We start from the raw sequence: 20,699 nt of genomic DNA, 5'->3' as shown, positions 1-20,699 counted from the left end.
TAGGAGAGGAGAGAATAGGCATTCCTCTGGTTCAGAGAAATAGAGTGCAATCCCAGAGCAGAGACAAGAACAGGAGAGGCTTCAGAACCTATGTGAAAACTTCCTAGCTTGCTTGCTTCCTTCCTCCCTCCCTAACTCCCTTCCCTTCCCTACCCTTCCCTTCCTTCCATCTTTCTTTCTCTCTCCCTTCCTTCCTTCCTTCCTTCCTTCCTTCCTTCCTTCCTTCCTTCCTTCCTTCCTTCCTTCCTTCCTTTCTTTTTCTCTTCTTTTTTTTTTGGGGGGGGGCGGTCAGTGAAGGGGCTTGAACTCAAGGCCCAGGCTCTGTCTCTAAGCTCTTTTGTTCAAGGCTAGCTAGCACTCTACCACTTAGAGCCACAGCAACACTCTGGTTTTCTGCTGGTTCATTGAAGATAAGAGTCTCAAGGACTTTCCTTCCTGGGCTGGCTCTAAACCACGATTCTCAGATCTCAGCCTCCTGAGAAGCTAGGATTACAGGCATGAGCCGCTAGCGTCCAGCCTAGAATTTCTTATTATAAGAACATAGTTAGGCACCAGTAGCTCACACCTTTAACCTAGCTGTTCAGGAGGCTGAGATTTTATGATCATAGTTTAAAGACATCCCAGGCAGGAAAGTCTGTAAGACTCTTTTCTCTAATGAACCAGAAGAAAACTGGATGCAGAGCTTTGGCTCAAATGGTAGCATGCCAACGTTGAGCAAAAAATACCCTCAGGGTCAATGCTCAAGTTCCAAGTTCAAGCCCCAATAGTGGCACACACAGACAAAAAAAAAAGAATAAATTAAGAAGTAGTGATTGCTTTCTACCGAAAACCTGAAAGGAATGAAGAGGTGAACCTTTTAGGAATCTGTGTACCAGAGTTGGAGGTGTGACTCAAGTGATAGAGTACCTGCCTGTGAAATGCAAGACCCTGAGTTCAAATCTCAGTTCTGCCAAAAAAGCATCTAAGCATTACTCTGGGCAGTATTAAGTTGATCAGAATATTTGTCAAGGGGAGTGTTTGTGCCTTAAATCACAATGGGGGCAGGCATTCTCTGTCATTAAAATTTGAAGATAAATAAACAGTAAATATTGCTGGGGATAATTAGTGCAGTGTGGAAAGACATGGAAGTTCCAACTCTGGCTGGTCCAAATCCATAGGGCCATGGGTATTTATCTAAAGCATAGCCAAACCATCTGAGCTGCAAAGGTGAGGTACAATTTGGAAGGCACTCTTTTGACACAGTTATGTTTGAGAGGTGTAATAATAACAGTTTGGCTGGATGCTGGTGTCTCATGCTTCTCATCCTAGCTACTCAGATGGCTGAGATCTGAGTATCGAGGTTCAAAGACAGCCCAGGCAAGATAGCCAATAAGACTCTTATCTCCAATGAACCACCAGCAAAAGGAAGTGTATCTGTGGCTCAAAGTGGTAGAGTGCTAACCTTGAGCAAAAGAGCTCAGGGACAGAACTTAGGCCCTTAGTTCAAGCCCTGAAACTGACAAAAGAAAAGAGAAAAGGGGGGAAGGGAAAAAGAAAGGAAAAAAGGAAGGAAGGAAGGAAGGAAGGAAGGAAGGAAGGAAGGAAGGAAGGAAGGAAAGAAAGAAAGAAAGAAAGAAAGAAAGAAAGAAAGAAAGAAAGAAAGAAAGAAAGAAGGAAAGAAAGAAAGAAAGAAAGAAGGAAGAAAGGGAATTATAAGAAGAGTTATTTTCATTCATAGAGGAAAGTGGCTTGAATGGCAGAATGCTCATCGGATGCAGACTTAACCATTGACTTTGGGAAATTACTTGATATCTCTGACTTTGAACGTCACCTTTACAGTTCGTGAATGAGCCCGCTGCATAGTCAGGATCATTGTGTGGATGGGCAGCACACAGTAGGCCTTCGGTTGATGGCTGTCCCTCCTCTCCAACTATCTGTTGTCCACAACCTTCCATTGGCACCTCTCTGAGATGTCTGTCTGTCTGTCTGTCTGTCTGTTGATCAGCTGGCAGAGAGGCCTCTCTGCCAACTTCCACAATGCTATATTATGGGATGCAGAAACAGCTTTCTTCCATTAAACCTGTGAGGAAAGAACACTTGCTCATTAAAACTGCTCAGTGTGACTCTCCCAAAGGTAATCTCAGTTCTGCAATCCAGACTTGTAGGTTCTTGACATAGACCACGTTGTGTCTCTTGACCTATAGAAACGAAAACCTGCGAAAAACATCTAAATCCAGATCTAGGCTGAGGAAGCAATTTTCTTTTCTGGATGGATGGCACAGTTACAAACAACTGGAAAGCAGCAGTATTAATCAAGAATGGGGAACTTTTAAACCCACAGAAGTTAAAAGCAGGGGGAGGGAAGTTGACTGACACATGTAATGATAAAATCTAGACTATTTTGGCTTCAGGTATGGCTTGATCCAGGTACTCAATATCAGGATTTCTCAGCATTAAAAGTCTTTTATTTTATTTTTTTTTTGGTCGGCCGTGGGGCTTGAACTCTGGGCCTGGGCTCTGTCCTTCAGCTCTTCAGCTCAAGGCGAGCGCTCTACCACTTGAGCTACAGTGCCACTTCCGGTTTTCTGGTGGTTTATTGGAGATAGGAGTCTCAAGGTCTCTCCTGCCCGGGCTGGCTTTGAACCGTGATCCTCAGATCTCAGCCTCCTGAGTAGCTAGGATTACAGGCGTGAGCCACCAGCACCCGGCTCAGCATTAAAAGTCTTATTGTACTTTTGATCACCCAAGGTAAATACAAATACTGGAATTGACCCATGAATTATTAGGCTGATGAAATTCTTCTGTGACAACCTGCCTAGATGATCATTGTCTTCCCAATTGATAACTTTGATGAGACCGCCTCCAGGTCTCATTAGAATTTTAGAGGAATCTCACTGTACAGAACCATAAAAGACTATGATACTAAGGTAGAAAAATGTCACTGTACTACACACCCCCACTCCAAACTCCAATGGCTTCCTAGAGGATTAAATTGAGACTTAAAGAAGTAGTGATTGCCTCTCCCACCCAAATATACAGAAATTCTATGACATATCTGGTGTTGTAATGTAGATTTCTTGATACTAATGGAATCGGGTTTTTTCTTCTATATTTTTGCTGCAACTGGGGTGGAGATAGGGTTGATAATAATAGCCTCTGGAAAATGAAACTAGTCTTTTTTTTTTTTTGCCAGTCCTGGGGCTTGAACTCAGGGCCAGGAGCTGTCTTTGAACCTGTGTGTGCTCAAGGCTAGTCCTCTACCACTTGAGCCACAGCTCTACTTCTGAGAATTTTTTGGAGTAGTTTATTGGAGATCAGGATCTCATGGGCTTTCCTGCTCTGGATTGGCTTTGAACTGAGATCCTTACATCTCAGCCTCCTGTGTTGCTAGGATACAGACTAGCTGTCCCATTTGGTTCCTTTGCTGAGAATTAGGACTCTTCTGGAAACTCTAAGCAAATAGGAGTCAGCTGTGGAGGGCAGTGTTGGCAGATGGCAGCAGGTGGGTGTCAAGCTGCAGAGCACAGTGCCCTGTCCGTGATGCTGACCCTTCTCCTCTGTGAGCCAGAGGTTGCTGGATCCTGTGTGACTTGTTCCTGTTTGCAGTCTCCAACACGTCTTCCATTAAATGATAACATTGTCCCCAAACCATCCATGGTGGCTTTGAACACTCAGATCTCGGTTCTTCTGTGCAGAAAGACCTGGTAGACTAGAATTTCAAATGTTGCTTCCATGTTGGTTTTGTTAGCATCAGGACTCATTTCTTAGGTCTCACTCACACAGCTGTGCCTCACATAAGCACACAAATCCCTTTCATAACAACACAGAAAACAAGGTATGCTACAGCAGACTAACAAAGTCAAATGCACTGCCTGATGCTGGAGGAGCTGCCTGTCATCCTAACTATCCCAGCAGCCTGTCTGGGAACACTCCATCTTCACTTAACTAGAAAAATGCAGGCCGGGAGCTATCATGTAATGGTAGTGTAATAAACAGCATGGCCAAAGGCATCCTCCTACCCCCCACATGCTGAGCTCATTGTTCCCCTGGGCCTAGCTGTAGGGGGGGTCAAGAAGGGATGGAACAGTGGGCTTCGTGGGGGCAGGGCAATTAGTGGAGGTTGAAACTTTTATAGCTGTTGGAGTGGGGGAGGGGCCCAGCCTATATATAGGCTGTCTGTTCTGAGGAGTAGGGGCTGGGGAGAGACAGACAGCAAGAGGCTCCATCCAGAGCAGAGCAGAGCAGAGCAGAGCAGGGACACCCTGTGAAGAGCTCTGAGGCCTGAGGATAGGCCACTGGAGAGGCAAGCAGAGGAGGAAGGAAGCAAAAGGGAAAGCCTTCCCCTTTGGAGGTTTGCAGACTATTTGGAGGTTTGCAAGTCTGGAGGTGTAACTCAAGTGATAGTAAACAAGACATGACCATGCCAGCTGAAAAGGAGAAAGCGTGAAAGAGGGAGGAAAAACCAGAGAGAGTCAGAGTCAAATTCATGAGCAGGAAGTGAAGGAGAGAGAATGGAAGTGTGCATGAAAGGAACAAGAAGTGGGATAGGGGAAATAGAATAGTAGAAGTTATGGGGAGAAAGAAAAGGGAAGAAGATGGTAGAGGAGGGAATGTGGGAAAAGGGAAGATAGGAAGGAGAAAAAAAGGAAACAATAAGAAAACAGCACTGAGGTCCAGCGTCCAAGTACCAGCATAAGCATACACACAAAAAGAAAAAGGGGAAAAAAGCATGGAGGAATCATGGAAATCAAAAGTACTTCCTTACACCTACCCTCTTCACTGACCACTGGTCCATGTGGAATTCAGTATTCCTCAGCTCCTTTCATAACCTAGCTCCTGTCATTTCTCATTTAGGTTTAGTGTGCATCCTGTCATTTACCAGGTACTCATCTTTGTCCTCTTGTGGCCCTCAGTGCTTCTCTTACCAGAATCCCATCTCATTCTGCACCCCAAATAGCCCTGACCTGGACTCCTCATCCACCAGGAGGCCCAAGCCCAGCTCTAGCTGCAAATCTCAAGTCTTCTCTTCAGGCTCAGCCTCCTGATCCCAGTGCACACATAGCAAAGGCCTAACTCCTCCATTACACACTTGTCACCAAAGGCAGCATCAGCCTCAGCAACTGCCTCTGTGTGCAGATCTAATGTCCCTGGCTGAATCAACACTAATAGCCCAGGGGTGGAGGATCACATCCAATCTTACCCAACTTCTGCTCATGTACAGATGCACTCATCCCAGGCAGGGTCCATCCAATATCTTCATGCTTTCTTAGGCTTCTTGCTCCTTCACAGATTTCTCCACCTCTAGCTGAGAGGAAGGAAAAGTATTTTAATTCATACATTTATGTGATTCAAATTTGGTGGGGGGGGAGGATTGGGAATGAGGGTGGGGGGAGGATGGAAGGGATGGGTAGGGGAAACAAAGGAGGAGGCTACAATGCTTGATAAGAAATGTACTCATCTTGCCCATGTAATTGTAAACCCTCTGTACAGTATTTTCCCAATAAAAATTTTAAAAATAAATAAATAAAAAGAAAAAAATGAGCTCTGGATGTTCAGAATTCTGCTCACCAGCACTCTGATACCCTAAGAACAAAAACAGGGCTCTGCTATTCTTCCATGAGGCTTAGAGCCTTCTCATGGGAACTGAAGGGGAGAGGAAGAACAATGCCCAAATTCTGGGTGTTAGCTGGGGGACTCTGGGAACTCACAGAATCTCTACCCAGATATGACATCACTCAGTGTTCAAACCCTTCAATTTTGCACCTACTTCTCAACCTGTGCATTTGGCATAGCAGCCTACCACACCTGTCCTTCCCCCAACCATTTTCAAGGTGTTCCTCACACACCTGTCCCTCAGATAACTACACATCAGAGGAGCCATCCTGTGCTACACCAGTTTAACAAGATCAAAAGCATTGCTGATGGTGGTTGATCATGCCTGTAATCCTAACTCTTCCAGAAGCTAACACCCCGAAGATCACAGTTAAAGCCAACCTGGGCAGACTTCATCTTCAATTAACTAGAAAAATCCTGGCTTGGAGGTGTGACTCAAGTGGTACAGCACCGGTTATGAACATTCAAACTCAAAGAGAAGATCTAGAGAGGCAGGAAAGAAAAAGACAGATTTATGAGGACAGAGGAAGGGAGAAGGGAAGAGAAGAAGAAGAGAAGAAGAAAGAGAATAGGAAAAGAGGAAGAAGAGGAAGAGATGAATAGTCTGGAGGGAAGTTACCTGGAAAAGGGGAGAGAGGAAATGGGGAGAAAGAAGAGAGAGAAAAGGAGACACAGAGAAAATCACCCAGTTCAAGTGCCAGTACCAGCACACACTCACAAATACATACCCACAACAAAAAGAAAGGAACGGAAAGGACTGAGAAAATAAGGAAAATAACACTATTTCCCTTCCCATCCACCCTCTTCACTGGAGACTGGTCCATGTGGAATTCAGGAGTCCTTAGCTTCATCTTCTCAGCTGTCTTTCAGCATCAGTGTCAACCTTGCCTATCAGGAAGGTGCCCATCCTTTGCCCTCTTTTGTTCTGCATTGCTTCTTCTCAATGGAATACATTCTCAACCTGTTAGCTGTGCTCTATTCCCCAAATAATCCTGAACTGGATCATTGATCCAACAGAAGTCACAGCCCACCTTCTGCTGCAAATCTCATCAGCTGCTTTGCAGGCTCAGCCTCCTGACCCTTGTGCACACATAGCAAAATCAGGTGTGCCGAAATCCTCCCTATTACATGCTTGTCAGCTGAGGCAGCATCAGACAAAATCACTTGCTATGTGGAAATCTAATGCCGCTGGAGAAGCGAACACAAATAACCCAGTGATGGATCATATCCAAACATACTGAATTTCTGCTCATGTCCCAATACAGTCATATCAAGCAGGGCCTATCCATAGGCAAAGTCCATCCAGGCCCCGTCCATCCACAGGCACCAATATATCTCCATGCTCTCTCATGTATCTTGCTGCTCCTTCCTAGGATTCTCCACCTGGTGCTGAAAGGAAGGGTAATGTTTTAATTCATAAAGTTTGTGGATCTAAAACTGGGCTCTGGATGTTCAGAAGGTTCTAATACTTTAGACTCAGGTCTCCCAGTAATCTTTCTTCCCTAGGGGAACAAAATGTACTTGCTATTTCTCATGAGGCCTAGAGACTTCAACAGAGAAAAGCCAAGAGAAAGGAAGCACTGTGCTGAAGCATGGTGCCCTGGAGAAGGGGTGACACCTGGGGGCCTCTGAGGGGACTCCCAGAATCTCTATCAAGATATCCCAATTCTCAGTGCAGACACTCTTGAACAGTATACATGCCTTGCCTCTCTATTGATTGTACACACTATCCCACAGCCCCCTTCAACATCCATTTGTAACTTGTCCCTCACACAGCTGTCCCCCAGACAAGTACACAAATCCCTTTTTCCACATTAGAAAAGCCAACCTGTGTCTCACCAGATGAACAAGGTCAAAAGTACTGCCATATATGTATGGTTCTAGACGGAAATCCTAACTATTCCAGAACTTCACACCCAGAACAGAGTACTTAAAGCCAGCAAAAACACAGCATAGAAATGTAGGCTTGGCATCTAATCTTTAATAATGGAGCTAAAAAGATAGAATTGAAGAAAGACATCCTCTTCAGTAAATGGTGCTGGCAAAATTGGTTAACTACTTGTAGAAAACTAAAGCTAGATCCTTATATATCATGCTGCACAGAATCAACTCCAAATGCATCAAAGACCTCAGAGTCAAAGCAGACACTCTGAAAACATTACAGGATAGAATAGGAGAAACCGTAGGTCTCCTTGGCACGGGTCCAAATTTTTTTAATAGAGACCCAGAAACTCAACAAATCAAAGAAAGGTTGGACAAATGGGAGTGCATGAAATTGCAGAGCTTCTGCATGGCAAAGGACATAGCTAGCAAGATCAATAGAAAGCCCACGGATTGGGAGAAGGTCTTCATACAACGGACAAGGGTCACATAACTAAAATATACCTGGAACTCAAAAAATTAAATCCCCCAACAACAAATCTTCAAAGAAACAACTGCCCAACAATTAAGTCGGCTAATGACTTAAAGAGAAACTTCTCTGAAGAGGAAAGAAGTATGGCCAATAGACACATGACCAATAGACACATGACCAATAGACACACCTCCCTAGCCATAAATGAAATGCAAATCAAAACAACATTGAGATACCACCTCACCACAGTTAGGATGGCTAAAATCAAGAACTCTAATAACAACAGATGCTGGAGTGGAACTTTACTGCATTGTTTTTGGGAGTGTAAACTTGTCCAACCACTTTGGAGAGTAGTATGGAGGTTCCTCAAAAGACACCACATAGACCTCTCCTATAACCCAGCATTCCCACTTTTGGGCATTTACCCAAATGCTCACAAACAATACCACACTAAAGCTACTAGCGAAACTATGTTTACTGTAGCATTATTTACCATAGCTAAGATATGGAACCAACCCAGATGCCCCTCAGCAGATGAATGAATCAAGAAAATGTGGTATATATACACAATGGAATTCTATGCCTCCATCAGAAAGAATGACATTGCCCCATTTGTTAGGATATGGTAAGACTTGGAAAAGATTATATTAAGTGAAGTAAGCCAGGCCCAAAGAAACATAGGTCCCATGGTTTCCTTTATTTGCAATAACTAGTATATATCTGAGTCAAGCAGAAACAGTCAGATAAGTTGATGTAATGGGGAAATGAACCCTAAGGTATGTATTCAAATGTTTTTTTTTCTTTCATGGGATTGTTTCTAAAACATAAGATTATTTCTTTGTTGCTTTGTATGTCCCTCCCCAACAGTATAATCCCTGCTTTCACTGTATTTGATGTTGGTATAATTTGTGGAGGGGAAGGGAAAAAACAAATCTTTTAAATAGGGAATACAGGTGGACTTATTGCAACAATGCGATGTACAAGTCGTTATGTTGAAAACAAACTTTACAATTTTGGCAGAGTAGGGGTGAGGGGAGAGGAGGATTGGAGGAGGGAGGATTGACTGGGGGGGGCGGGGGAAGGATGGGAAGGGATGTGAGGTGAGACAAAGGAGGAGACTACAATGCTTGATAAGAAATGTACTCATTATCTTGCCCATGTAATTTTAACCCCTCTGTACGGTATTTTCACACACAAAAAAAGAAATGCAGGCTTGGAGGTTGGAATCAAGTGGTAGAGCACCTGTGATGTACATGCAAACTGAAAGAGAAAGAGAGGAGAGATAGAGACAGAGACAGAGGCAGAGAGACAGATTCATTCAAATATCTGCTCATGTGTAGACAGTCATCCCAGGCCTGGTCCATCCACAGATATCACTATATATCCATGCTTTTTCAGGTCTCTTGTTTTTTAACATGTTTATACACCTCTACCTGAAAGGAAAGAAAATTAGCTTAATTCATACACTTTTCCAGTGTAACCAGGGACTCTGTTTGCTCAGAATGTTCTCAAATTTGAAACTCAGCTCCCTCAGCACTCTGATTCCCATTAGAGAAATTTGGACTCCCAGGGCAGTTGCAATTGTAAGTAACCTGTGTAGGAAATCGGGTCTTTAAAATTTACTATTTTTTTTTTACTGTGAGTAAATAAGTCTGAAATAAGGGACTTTTGGATGATGGCATAATGTTAGAATGGTGATTAGGTGTAGACAGAACACACAAGAAACTGCATTAAAATGGAGGAAAGTTGGGGCAGAAACTACCCTCATGGTCCATGGAGACAGTTCTCTCTATTTTCCCAATGAAGATGTGCCCCTGAGTTTCGACACAGCCAGAGTAAATAGTGTTCTCAGGAGTTTTACACAGTCACCTAGAGACTGCCAAAGGAGAAACGAGTCCAGGATGCCACCTTCCCCTAAGATCCCCCTGAAGCCCAAGGGCCTCACTTTAAACCTAAGTAAACAAACTAGGTAAGTAAGTAGGAAAATATGCAACATATCTGGAAGGTGAGATGATGACCTACTGCAGCATTTGGGACACAAACACCTTAGTGTTCAGAAACAAATGGGAAAAGTTGTTTAATAAAGTGACATTACTTGAAAGTAAGGGATTGAGGTGTATTCACCAAGCTCAGAAGGTACAGACAGCTTGAGGCCACATTTCAGCCTACTTTTCAAAATTTAAAAGTCAGCTCCTTGTCAGCTGTCCTTTCACTAGAAAGAATGCTAGCTGGAGAACCCCCTAGCTATGCTAGGACTATGCCTGGCTATGCTGGATTGAGACCTTTGCTGAGGATACTGGGCACACAGCAGTGTGAACTTCCTGTATGACTCCCTCCCCTCCTGCAGCTCTTCAATTCCACACCTCTCTGATTTTCCACACCCTAGTGCTGTGGCAGAGTGCTGCACATCTTTCTCTGGAACAGCTTTGTTCTTAAGCTGTGGACATTAGTTTTTGGGCTTCACACAGTACCAGAGTTTGTGAAAAATGGCGACTATCCTGTGAGCCACACTCTTCCAGCCCCATCACTTATTCCATCTGGAGGCTATGGATTCCCCGTGTGGCTGCCAAGAGGGAAGGGCATTTTCAACCAAGTGTCAACTCTCTAGTCTGCTCAGCCAGCTAAAAGAATCCTGGCCCCAGATTAAGCTAGTACTGGAGCTTTGTGGGGAGCAGAGTGGAAGGACAGGCAGACTAGGACCTTGGCCTCTCTTCAGAGGCAACTGTTTGTTATCATCTGGCAATTGAAATTCTGAGGGCAAACTGAAGGTGTTAAGTTGTGCAGTGAAGCTGACTCCCCTTCATTGAGAGAGGGCTAGTGCAAAGTTCCTGAGGAGTTGTACACAGTGGAATAGCTAAAGTCATCATTTTCCACTCCACACTTCTGGCACTCTCTTTTTAGTTTTCTTGGATGACCAGATAGGTACTCATGGCTTCATTGAATGCCCTGTCCTGGATTGCCTTTTCAATGTCAGCTATATTGTACCCCATGTCACACAGAACTGTGACACTAATGGAGTCCAGCTTGCTGGGCAGTGGCTCATCAGGAAGCAGGCCAAACCCCACATCTACAGCCAGCCATGGGTTTCTTAGTGACATCCACAGTCAGCAGTTTGGAAAGTACATTGTGTCTCTTCGCAGATAGATAAAAGGGAGCTGTGTACATGGCCTCAAGGATGTGTAGCCATGTCTGCCATCTTCCTCCCTTCAAATGGGAACTTTCCTGTTGTCCTCACATACAGAAGCATACCTGGGATCTAAATGTCCTGTTTATAGACATCATAAATTTTGTAAAGGAACATTTCACGAGGTCTGAATATCAAGGCTCCACAAAACCACTTTAGCAACTGCCCCAGCAACACCGTGATGCTCAGCCCCAAATCACTGACTTTGGCATTGCATTTGCCATCCAACAGGATGTTCCTGGGCTTCAGGTATCTGTGTGTGATTTCGTTCTTGTGAAAGTATTGCATAGCACTCACCATCTGCTTGAACAGCCTCCTGGCTTCATAATTGACTAGGTGGTGGCAGGAGGATTTGCCAGTCAAACCTATCCTGTACTGGCTGTTGTTACTACATTTTGTCACAACTCACTTTCAAGGCCTTTTGAGTCAGGGTGGGTGGAGTTCCTGCCTCTTGTCTCTTGAAAGGTTATTCATTTGCTTTGAAATTAAAATGTCATCAATTTGAAATTATTTACATTGTTTCAAAACCAAACAAATTGATGTTTGTATGTTTTTTGGTCATGTGCGGGCTGGAACTCAGGGCCTGGGCACTATTCCTGAGCTCTAATGCTCAACCACTTTGAGCCACAATGCCACTTACAGTTTCCTGGTGGTTAACTGAAGATAAGTGTCTCATGGGCTTTCTACTCATGGTGGCTTTGAACCTAGAACCTCAGATCTCTGTCCCCCAAGGAACTAGGATTACAGGTGTGAGCCACCAGTACCTGGCACAAATAGGATTTTAAAAAGATGCCAAGTTTAACCTTAGGATAAGACCATGAGGTCCGAAGGGCTGAGACCTTACCATAACTGTTGCTGAGTAGTTCAAGTTCTTGTCTGCCATTGCTCTGTAAAGGACTCTCTGTTTATCTGAGTTTGCCCATAGCAATGTTTTTATTTTGTATTTTATTTCATTTTTAAAAGGTTTCAGTGACATTATTTTCCAAATATGTTTATGGAACAGCCACCATTGTCAATTGCCGGAAGTGGAAAAGTTCCCAAGGTGTTATTTTTAATAAGTCATTACTAACTATTATGATGCAGGATGGAACTCTTAATGGCTCTTGAAGGAAGATAGAATCTTTCCTAATTAGGTTTTTATATTCTATAAGTAATTGTACAGGACTCAGAATGTGCGTTAGTGGTAGAGTGCTCACCTAGCATGCACAAAGCTCTGCTTTTGCTTCCTCAGTTCCACATACATAGAAAAGCCAGAAATGGAGCTGTGGCTCAAGTGCTAGAGTGCCTCAAGCAAAAGAAGCTCAGAGACAGTGCCAAGGCCAAGTTCAAGACCCAGGACTGGCAAAAAAAAAAAAGAAGAGAGACAGGGGTAAATGATCTGAATAGAAATTTCCAAAAAGAAGAAATGCAAATAGGCAAAAATATATGAAAAAATGTCCAGTGTCTATAGCCATGCTGGAAAACTTTTTAAAAATCAAAATGATAGAAAGATAACACATGCTGGCCAGGATGAAGAGAGAACTCCTGTCAGACAGATTGTAAATTGATACAAGCATTATGGCAAACAGTTTGAAGGTCTCTAAATAAATACATGAACTCAAGTACAATTATAATATGTCTATTTCTAGATTATTTATAGCAGCTCAGGTATAGATTCAGTCTAAATGTCTATCAATGGAGAAATTGGTAATGGTCTCTCTCTTTCACACACATATATACATGCACACACACATACATACTCACACACACATACACACACACATACACACACACACACACACACACACACACACACACAAAGGAGAATTTTCCAAGCATAACAGTGATTGGAAAGCTATCATTTCGTGACAAATGGAAGCAAAGATTAAGTAAAGTTATCGAGACAAATGGCCCAGGATCGCTCAGATATGTAGAGAATAATGTTGACCATGGACTAGTGCTGGCCAGAGGTTGGGAAGGAGGGATGAAAAGGGGGAAGGTGAGGTTTGTTTGATCAGTGTGTGTCATGTCCTGTGTACGATTACTACTTGCTTATAAAAAGCATCAATATTAAGATAGTCATCTTCTATTTCCAGAAGAGAACCATTTCTCTCTGCCTAGATGACACCACTGCAGCCTAGGCCCCTGCCCCTGTCCCTAGCTGGTCTTCCCATTCCCCCTTCCCTGTCCCTCCCAAAATCATCCTTGTAAACACAACCCACAGCATACTATTCTCTGTCTGTTTATGAGTGTGGGTGGGTGCAAGCACAGGCCAATACGTGGGCTTGAAGTCCATGTTCAAGGTGAGTGTTCTACTCCTTAAGCCACAGCTCCACTTCCAAGTTTTCTGGGGCCATGCACTTTCCTACACAGGATAGATTTTAATAATGACCTGGCAGCAGCCAGCCATAGAATACTTTTTTTATCTGCATGCATGTTGTTTTTACTATAGCACCATTCACAATAATATAGGTTATCATTCAAGTGTCAATCACTGGACCAATAAAAAGACAGTACATACATATTGTAGTACATTATTCAGCCTAAAAAAATAAACAATAAATTTTCCTGGCTCTGGTGGCTGCTGCCTGTCATCCTAACTATACATGAGATAGGAGGATTGAAGTCAAAGCCAGCCCAGGCAGGAAAGTCCATGAGACTCTTACTTCAAATATCCATCAGAAAACCAGGAATGGAGCTGTGCCTCAAAGAGGTAAAGTGTTAGCCTTGAGCTAAATGCTCAGGGACCACTTACTGGCCCTAATTCAAGCACCAAAAAGGAACCAGAAAAAAGAAACCAACACTCAGACACTATGGATGGAACTGGAGGACACTCAGTTTCATGAAGTAATACAGGCAGAGGAACACCAATATCAAACATACCCTTTCATATAGGAAGAAATGTGGTTTAGAATAGACAGGAGAACTACAGGACATTGTTGAAGCATGATGGGTCACCCCTCTGCCCACAGCCTCGTTTGGTGAAGGAGGCTTCTCTGATCCTGTCTCTCTCCACTGAGCCCAGGCTTCCTTGCTGCAGCCACACTGGCATTTGTACTGTACCAGCTGGGGGCCACTGCTATTCCAACTGCCTGGAATGCTTTTCCCAACACCCAGCTGCTCAATCCCCTATCCTTCCCCAAAACCCCCTTGCCAAACAGGTCTCCTCTGATACTTAAAAATAAAACCTTGTGCACATGTGTACACAACACACATCTGCAAACACACAAAAACATAGAGTATTTCGAACACTCATCCTGAATTTTTCTGCCTTAATCTTCATTTTCATATATACTATGTGGTATTTTTGTAAAGTTTGGGTATTCTCATTCTCCATGCTTGAGTGTAAACTCACAAAGAGAGGTATTTTTATGCTGTTCCCAGCATTCTGTCAGTCTTCAGCATGATGTGACTGATCCTGTGGGCACTCAGTAAATGTCCATTGAATGAAAGCCTACCTATTCCCTCACACACTTATTCAACAAGTATACTGCCATACATGGTCAAAGCTCTTTCCCACTGTTTTCCCATGACTCCTCTCCAGAGCCCCTGTCACCCTTGCCTCGTGGTCTCCCCACCTGTGTTTCCAAGCCCTTTGCCTGAAGTTTCTGCCCCTCAATCTTACATATGGAGATGGTGTACACACACCAAATAACCTGTTCCTCCTCTGGGAAGCCTTTCCATACCACCTCAACTCCTCACTCGAGTTCTTCCAAGTCTCTCTGCAAGCCATGAACCCGTCCTAGATAATGGTCTGTGTGACATTGTAGCTAACCTGTGGAATCCTCATCCTTAGGCCAACTTTTCGTCTTCTCTCCAAGTGCTGAGCCAAATGCACTCCATCTGTTCCACAAAGGTTTAGGAGTGTTCTAGCATGCACATGCATTATACTGTCAATTGAAAAGTCAAAGTAAGACCTGAGTTTTAGAGAGTGAGCTCATCTGGCCCCTTAAGACAAGACTGGCATGAAATCATAAAATGACTTGCCTCCTGCTTGGCACAAGGCCCTGGCCACAGCCTCAAGGGTCCACAATGCCCCTCTCCCACATCTCCTTAATGCAACCCAATACTGAAATCCTACCCAGTGCAGCAGTGATTAGGCACCCTCTCTACTGCTCTGGGACTACTAGAAACTAGCCTCAAGACAAACCCACTGACATGAACTGAAGTCTACTCCCTCATTTCAGGACGCCTGAGACAAAGAAAAAGAACTTAGAAACCATGGAAATTCACAGTTCTTCCCTCCCGACCCACCCACTTCACTGAACAATGATCCATGTGGAATTCAGGTGTCCCTAGTTTCCTCCTCTCAGCTCTCCTTCAGCATTAGGGTCAGCCCTGTCTATCAGCAAGGTGCCCATTTCTTGTATACTTTTGGCTCTCAGTGCTTCTGTCACAAAAATCCTATCTTATTCTCTGGGAAGAGCTCTGTTTCCTAAATAACCCAGAGGTATACCCTGTTTCACTGGGAGCCTCAGTCTTCTCCTGCTGCAAATCTCATCAGTCTGCCCTACATGCTCAGCCTCTTGACTCCAGTGAACATACAGCAGAGGTCCAATGTGTCCAATTCCTCCTCATCACACACCTGTCACCCAAAGGTAGAATCACCCTCAGTACTTCCTCTGTGTAGAAATCTAATGCCCTGCTGAACAAATATCCCAGTGGTGGAGGTTCATATCTAATCTTACTGAAGTTCTGCTCATGTCTGCATGTACTCATCTCCATCCACATGCTCCTATATTTTCATTCTTTCTTAGGTCTCTTGCTCATTCAAAGGTTTCTCCACCTCTAGTTGATAGGAAGGAAAAGTATTATATTTCCTACATTTTTTGGTTCAAAAATGGGCTCTGGAGGTTTATAGTGTGGCAATATTTGAAACAGCTTCCTCCACACTATGTGCCCTAGGACAATAATCAGGCCCTACTCTTCTTCCATAAGACCTAGAGGCTTCCCCTGAGAACTGCCAGGGAAAAGGAAACACCAAGCCCAAAGCCTGGTGCTCTGGGGAAGGGGGGTGTCAACTGGAAGCATCTTTGTGGACTCAAAGGGTCTCTCCTAAGAATCTGACATGTCTCAGTGCTGAAACCCTTGTATTATGGAAATGTAATTCTCTGTCCATTTTCCACAGCAGCCCAACCCAACACCCTTTCCTTCCCCCAAACATTTCTAAGTTGTCCCTCATACAAGTATACAAATTCCTTTTGTAATTACAGAGAAACCAACCTGTGCTGTACCGTCACAAATTCTAGGTGCTGGAGGCTCACCTGTATAATCCTAACTACTGCACACGCTGACACTGAGAAGACTGTAGATAAAGCCAGCTTGAGCAGACTCCATGTCCAACTCAGTAGAAAATCAGGACTAGAAGAGTGACTCCACTGGTAGAACATCAGCCAGAAACACATTCACACTCAAGAGAGAGAAAGGGAAAGAGGGGGAGAAGGAAAATGGACAGAGAGAAAAACAGAGGGACATGCATACATACCTAAAGACAGAGAGACAAAGAGACAAATTCAGGAGAAAGGATTGAGTGAAAAGAAATGGGATAGGGAGAAGAGAAAGATTAGAGGGAGGAGAAAAGGAGAGGGTGTAAAAAAGGAGAGATTAAAGACATTAGAGGGAGGAGGGCCCAAGGAAAAGCCACAGAGGGAAAAGGAGACTGAGAAAGAGAAAAAGAACAAAGTTCAAGCCAGCACACTCCCAAATGCATACACACAACAAACAAAAAGACAAGAAAAAGCATTGAGAAATCATGGAAATTAATAGTACTTCCTTCCCCACCCACCCTATTCACTGAACACTGTTCCATGAGTTCAGCATTCCTTACATTCCTCCTCAGGTCTCTTTCAGCATCAGTATCAACCCTGTCTTAAACCAGTTATGCATCCTTTGCCTATTTGGACCCTTATTGCTTCTCTCACAGGAAACCCATCTCATTCTTTGAGAATAGCATTGCTTCCCAAATACCCCTGAGCATTACCACTGATCTACCAGGAGCCCCAGCCCTCTTCTTACTGCTAATCTCATTAGTCTACTCTGCGGGTTCAGCCACCTGACCCAGTGTACACATAGAAAAGGCCAGGTTTGCCCAACTCCTCCCCATCACACACTTGGCACCCAAAGGCAATATCAATCCTCAGCACTGCCTCTGTGTGCAATTCTAATGCCCTGGGTGAACCAATACAAATATTCTAGTGTGAAGGCTCACATCTTACTGAATTTTGTTCTTGTGGGAAAGCAGTCATCCCAGGCCACCCAACCACGGGTGTGGTCCATATACAACCAAAGTCCATCCAGGCTATGTCCTTAAACAGATCCCAGTTTATCTCCATGATTCCTCAGGTCTCCTGTTCCTTGATCACCTCTAGCTGAAAAGAAGGGAATGTATTTTAATTCATACACTTTGTGATTCCAAAAATTGCCTCTTGATGTTCAGAATTTTCAAATGTTTAAACTTGGCTCTGATAGCATTCTTTATTCCCCAAGGAGAAAAATTGGGCTCTGCTATTCTTCCATGAGGCCTAAAGTCTTTACTGGGAAACAGAAGCACCATGTACAAGCTGGGTGCTCTGGAGGGGGCCTCTCTGGGGACTCATAGAGTCTCCACTAAGAATCTGACACCTCTCAGTGTACTTGTACAGTGCACATGTCATCCTTCCCTGTCCATTTACACTAACCCATCACCCCTTCCTTCCACAAACAATTTTTTTAATTTAATTTAATTTTATTTGTGAACATACTGTACAGAGGAGTTACAATTACATGGGCAGGATAATGCGTACATTTCTTACCAAGCATTGCAGCCTCCTCCTTTGTTTACCCTTCACATCCCTTCCCAGCCTCCCCCCTAACCCCCAATCCCAATCCTTCTCCTTCCCCCCCTCCCCCCCCCCACACCGACGTTGTAAAGCTCGTTTTGGACATGACAACTTGTACTTCTCATTGTTGCAACAGGTTCCACAAACAATTGTAAGGTGACTCTTACACAGCTGTCCCTCACATAAATACACAAATCCCCTTTCAAAATAGAGAAACTAACCTTTGCCACACCAGATTAACAAAGCCAATTGCATTCCCTGATGCTGTAGGCTCTTGTCTGTAATCCTACCTATCTCCCAAGGTGACACCTTGAAGACTGCATTTACAGCAAGTCTGGGAAATCTCCATCTTCAAGGAAATAGAGAAATGCAAGCCTGAACTGTAACTCAAGCAGGAGAGAACCAGACATAGCCATGAAAACTGAGAAAGAAAAAAAGAGGAAGACAGAGTGGGAGAAAGGGAAAGAGGGAAAAAAGGGAGAAGTGCACAGAGAGAGGAGGAGTGAGGGAGGTGGATGGAGAGAGAGACAGATTCAAGGGCAGGAAGAGAGTGAGAGGGAATGGTAGAGGGTAGTAGTAGAACATCAAGAAGAGGAACAGGAGAAGTAGAATAGGAGTAGTTATGGGAGGAATGAAAACAAAGGAAGAAAAATGGTGGGCAGGGGCAGGGAGAAGGTGAGAAAAGTGGAGAGAGGACAGAGAAGGCAAAGGAAATAGAGCATAAGAAAAAAAGCACTGAGGTGTAGCAGCACACACTCACACATACCCACAACAAACAAAAGTAAAAAAAATAAAAGAATAGGAATTGAGAAATCTTACAAATCAACAGTTAATTCCTTCCCAACCACTGTCTTCACTGGGTGGAAAATGTCTAGTGTGCCCGACCAGCTAAAAGAATCTAGGCCCCAAATGTAGCTGGAACTGGAGCTCTGAAGGGTATAGAGTGGAAGGACAGGCAGACTGGCACTTCGGGCTCTCAAGAGGTAACTGAAATTTTGAGGACAAGCTGGAGGTGTTATATCCTGAAGAAAAGGTGGCTCTTTTTCGTGGAGAGGGCTGGTGGGATTGTCATCAGGAGGTGTGCATGGTGGACTAGCCAAAGGCATGGTTTTTTATTCCACACTTCTGGTATTCTCCTTCAAGTTTTCTTGGATGAGCAGGTAGGTGCCCATGGCTTCATTGAATGCTCTGTCCTGGAATGTCCTTTCAATACCAGCTAGGGTGTACCCCATGTTGCCCATGACTGTGACAATAATGGGGTCCAGCTTGCTGGAAAGTGGCTCATCAGGAAGCAGGCCAAAACCCACACCTAGAGTCAGCCATCAGTGCTCCATTATCTCCTCAATAGCAGGCCTCAGATTGAAGCCCACAGTAAGCAGTTTAGGAAGGAGATCATGTCCCATTGCAGTTGGTAAAGGGGACCGGTGTACCTGGCCTCTAGGATTTGTTTCCGTATCTGAATCATTTTATTCCCCTCAAATGGGAACTTTCCCATTGTCATCATATACAAAAGCACGCCTAAGTTCCCAAATGTCCACCTTGTACCCATTGAACATGTTCTGTAGGAACATTTCAGGAATAGCAAGGCTCCACAAACCCCCCTTTAGCAACTTCCCTGTCACCCTGATGCTAATGCCAAAATCACTGACCTTGACATTGCAATTGGTATCCAACAGGACGTTGTCGGCCTTCAGGTCCATTGTGCAATTCTGTTCTCATGAATGTAGTGAACATCACTCGTGATCTGCTTGAACAATCTCTTGGCTTCATACTCTAATAGGTGACTGCAAGGGGATTTATTGCCCCACCCCAAGAGATAGCCCCGAGTGTCCAGCTCAGTGACAAGGTACACACAGTCTTCATCCTCCATCACCTGGAACAATAGTATGATGTGTGGGTGATATACACTCTTCAAAATGGCTACTTCATTTTCTATCTCATGGCTTTTTAGATCGTTCTTTGGGAGAACTTTGACTGCCACTGTGGTGTCTGTGAGGCAGTGATGGGCCAGCTTCACATAGCCACAGCTGCCATAACCGATGATCTCTTTCAAGTTGTACTGTCCAATGACAGTGATCTCCTCCTCCTTTGGGGAGGAACTAAAGTTGTACATTAACATCTTGCCCCTGGGATGGCAAGTGATCAAGCTTAAGAATTTACCTAAGATGATCTCAATGAAGTTGACAACTAATAAATCTTAAGAAACGGAAGGTAAACTACTAACAAAGTAAACACAACCCCCAGATGAGTAAATGAATTCCCCAAACCCAAACAACACAACCACCACCCCCCCCACACCCAATGAAAGTAACCAAGTAGCTCTGAGTTAGCGGGTCACCAAGTAAAAGCTCCCAGTGCTGTAACTGAAAAAGCTGGAGAGAAGCTGCCTCATATGTACCCTGCTGGGCACGCCTCACAATGCCCTGTGATGTCAGGGGGAAATGGACCAATCACAAGTCAGGCCATTGACATCAGTGAGGAAGTGAACCAATCAGAGCCCAGTGCACACCCTCTGGCAGTTAGGTACTTGGGCCAGGAAGTCTGTTGCCAACAACACTGGGCACATGGGAGGATGCTCTTACTGCTACCATGACAGCCATGTGGGAACCATGAGGACATTGGCCAGTGGCCTTCATCTTCGGGGTTGGGCATCCTAGGAAGACCCCTGTGAGGACATCACCCAGTGGGGTATTGATGAACCCCAGAGAGTGAGACAATCCATGGAGGCACAGTGAGAAGTGAACAAAAGAAGTTTATTTACACTATTTACACC

At 44.2% G+C, this 20,699-nt stretch overlaps 1 long non-coding RNA gene across 1 annotated transcript; it reads right to left on the bottom strand.

Moving 5' to 3' along the window:
* Nucleotides 1-5,185: 5,185 nt before the first annotated feature.
* Nucleotides 5,186-20,164, bottom strand: LOC138827407 (uncharacterized). Its single transcript, XR_011372082.1, has 3 exons — nt 20,087-20,164; nt 19,576-19,799; nt 5,186-5,284 (listed from the first exon to the last, which is right to left on the bottom strand). It is a non-coding gene; the product is annotated as an uncharacterized lncRNA (long non-coding RNA).
* Nucleotides 20,165-20,699: the final 535 nt, after the last annotated feature.

This window comes from Dipodomys merriami, unplaced genomic scaffold (genome assembly GCF_024711535.1).
Source record: "Dipodomys merriami isolate MVZ:Mamm:240054 unplaced genomic scaffold, mDipMer1.0.p SCAF_1551, whole genome shotgun sequence".
Taxonomy (NCBI): Eukaryota; Metazoa; Chordata; class Mammalia; order Rodentia; family Heteromyidae; genus Dipodomys; species Dipodomys merriami.
This window is presented reverse-complemented; position numbering and strand designations above follow the sequence as displayed.